The following is a 4079-nucleotide window of genomic DNA, read 5'->3' on the forward strand; positions in this document are numbered from 1 at the left end:
CTGTCATGTATAAACTGGAAAGATAATGTCATCCTGTTCTATATAAAAACATTAAAAAACTCTAATTGGCTGAAATCAATGGAAAATAATCCTTATGAAACATATTTTGAAAAATATTCTAGGAACGGGAAGCTTTAGGACAAATTCGATAACGAGCATAAGACCTTTGATCTCAAAATAACGACCAACCACGCAATTACAATAATCATGCAATGAAATATATCCCTTTCTGAGTTTGGATATCTTAACTTGGTGAAAGAGTTTGGATATCGCCATAATAAGTAAAACTGTACTAGTTATCGCCATCCATACTAGGATGGTTTGCTCTGAGCGATCAGACTAAAATTTCACACCCTCCCCAATCCGAAATGGACAGCATGGTGATGAAAACTGGCAAAACTGCAGACACGAATAAGGGCATATCTGAGGCCTTTGTCCTGCAGTGGACTAAAACGGCTGTAATTGTTGTTGTCCACTGAATGTACCCTACCGACTTATTACATCATATTAAATAAAATGACGTCATAGGATATCTTACATCGCAATATGCCTTAAATAATAACTAAATGCATAGACTGAAACGGCTGAAATTGTTGTTGCTGTCCACTGAATGTACCCTACCGAGTTATTACTTCGCAATAAAAAATGACGTCATAGGATATCTTACAACGCTATATGCCTTAAAGTTAAACAATAACTAAATGCATAAAGTTATTCAGAATATAAACGCCATGAGAATTCAGTTTCCACTTAAACTCCAAATGCGCATCTCAAAAATTCTCTAATTGGCTTGGTTAGCCGAGAGCTCGCAAATATATATCCTTGCAATCGTTCTCCTTTCAACCAAGACCTCTTCTACTCCTCCTCCTTCTTCTTCTTCTTCTGAAATTGATGTTCTGCAAAACTCCGATCTGTAACTTGACCCAGCCTGACTTCATCAATATTACGAGGATGATTTTCGAAGCAATTAAAACAAGTGGCGAAATGAAGCCTTTGTAGCTTCTGGCAGGATTCGAGTTTTCGAGGTCTTGGTATCAATTTCGAGTTTAATTACAAACCTACATACATATATAAAATAAATATGCACACACTTGTGTGTGTATGTATGTATATATATATATATATATATATATACATATATATATACACACACACACACATATATATATATATATATGTATATTATGTGTTACATGTTATATATATATATACCTGTGTATATATATATGTATATATATACATATATATATTTAAATATATATATATATATATATATATATATATTATATCAAATAGATAATGTATTTACATATATAGAATAATACTCAAAATAACATCAATCGTTATATGGAAATATTTAGCCATAACACTCATAAAACACAAGCAAGTCTAATAAAATAATATTAACCCAAAAATAAAATGAACAAATTAAGTAACAGGTTCCAACCTACCGCACCACTTATGTCACAGCGTGAGGGTGAGAGAATCAAAAATAATGACACGTGTGCCGACGATGTCATAAGCCGTGAAGTATGGCTAGAGAGAGAGAGAGAGAGAGAGAGAGAGAGAGAGAGAGAGAGAGAGATTTTCTGAGGCTCAATTTATATTTCAGAGAGAGAGAGAGAGAGAGAGAGAGAGATTTTCTAAAGCTCAATTAATATTTCAGAGAGAGAGAGAGAGAGAGAGAGAGAGAGAGAGAGAGAGAGAGAGAGAGAGAGAGATTTTCTGAGGTTAAATTTACATTTCAGAGACTATAAAAAGGTGAGAAATATATAACATCTTTAAATTTACTTCGACCCGTGAAATCAAAGGGTTAAATCAACTTTTCTAAAAAAAAAAAAAGTACAATACGATCGGCTGCATTCACCATACATTCTCGCCATGGATATTTTTTATCTTATCTAATCTATTTACTTTGGTTGTTTGGTAGTCATTGTACAAACAGTTAATTATTTATCAATTAATTTATCATTCTTTTATTCACGCACTTCTAACATCCGAAGAGTAAAATACTGTAAGAATGCTTAAATGCTTAAAGAGGTTTTACTGAATGAGGAGATCACTCCATTATGCAAAGATAGAGAGAGAGAGAGAGAGAGAGAGAGAGAGAGAGAGAGAGAGAGAGAGAGAGATTTTCTGAGGTTAAATCTATAATGCAAAGAGGCTGCTAATAAAAGTTTTAAAACACTTGCAGCAGTCAGGAATTTTTATTAGTAAACTTCACATTCTTCAACTTCTTACTTGAACATTTTCCTCCTCTTAAATCATCTTACTCTAAATATATAATCAAAATACTTGAAATATTCAGGAATTTTAGCAGTTCTCATTTTTAACTAAAGACTTCTTTCTTTACTTGAAATATCTCATTTTATCTTACTCTAATTATATCATCTCACGCCACCTCTAATTGTCTCACAATTAAATACGCAAATAAAAGTCAATTAAATGCATGAAATAAAAGAAATACTCTCACTTATAACTTGTTAATTACAGGTATACCGCACTACGAACGATCAGGCATCTACGTCACGCTCAAGACTCCCGTCTTTTGTTCTTTCATAATTGTATATTATTTAAGTTTACTCGAATGGAAGTAATAATTCCACTTCTTAAAAGACTCAAATTAATATGACTGATCTTATGGAGTAAGGAAGCTATCGTGACCACTACCTTTGATTTACATAATGTTCTCAGGTTGTGTAACTAATGTTTACAAAGAAATGTGGACACTGATAATAGAGTAACTTTACAAAATGATGTGATTTCATAAAGGATTCATGTGAAATCACAAACATTCACAGTGTGTGTGTGCATTTCATATCTTCATACACAAATACATAAATATGTATACATACATACATACACACACACACACACATATAAAGACTTTGACTCTCTCTCTCTCTCTCTCTATTGCCTATTTATTTACTGTATAACTGGTAATTGTTTACTGGAAGCTACACAACTATCGTTTCCAGAGGCCGTGTAATAGTGTTTTTCCCAAATATCTAACAAACCGGCTTATGAATTTCCATGAAACTACAGCAATGAATGTTTCAAACAGCCTAGTTTATGGTGATACAATGAATTGACAGATGTGCTTAATTAACCCGTTTACTCTTAGAAAAAAGAGGAACTTCTTCCCTTCCTTCAGAGCGTTTCGAAGAAATGTTACTTAATCACGTTACTGTGACGCAGAGGTTCCCCAACCCTCCGGTGTTTACACCTATGGCTATCCTAGTACTCCCCCCCCCCTTTCCTTCTTGCCTTCTTTCCCATTGTTATTAGGCTACCGAGTAAATCCCTGTTAGGAAAGACTGTGTACTACACATATAAAATGAGCCGGAAAAGCAATAAAATGTTTTATGGTGGTGGATATTGATTAGATGGTTAACACAAATTATCAAACATAATAGAAGAGGTTTAAAACAGGGGTGTGGAATCGCACTGAGAGATATTCTACTCGGACTCCTACAAATTTTAGATTTGCGACTAAATAACAAAAAAAAAATAAAAAAAAAAAAATAAAAACATTAGTAGAAATAGAAAACAATTTTTTTCCTTGAGAGTGATGATGAGTAAAATGTATTAGTGTCCATTTCTTGTTTTTTTTTTTTTTTCATCCCTCATAAATCTATGGTTTCCAGCAATTCGTAATAACATTATTTTGGAAAAGCAAAGCTAATGAATACTTCGATACGAGTATATCAGCTTGGCATGTGGACAATGTCAATGGATTTCTCAAAGTAAGGTTGATGGGTTCATTAATTGAAGTCTGGTATAATTCCAGTGACAAAGTCGCAATGATATTTGTCACATACCTTCTAAGTAACAAAAATAGGTACTGGTACTTATAACGTAAATAAATATATAAAACTATAGGTTGAAATATAATAAATCTTATGTATGTATGAACACACACACACACACACATATATATATATATATATATATATATATATATATATATATATATATATGATAACTTTTGAAATTATATATATATATATATATATATATATATATATATATATATATATATATATATATAATTTCAAAAGTTATCAAATGGCCGATGT

This window comes from Palaemon carinicauda, chromosome 44 (genome assembly GCF_036898095.1).
Source record: "Palaemon carinicauda isolate YSFRI2023 chromosome 44, ASM3689809v2, whole genome shotgun sequence".
Lineage (NCBI taxonomy): Eukaryota > Metazoa > Arthropoda > Malacostraca > Decapoda > Palaemonidae > Palaemon > Palaemon carinicauda.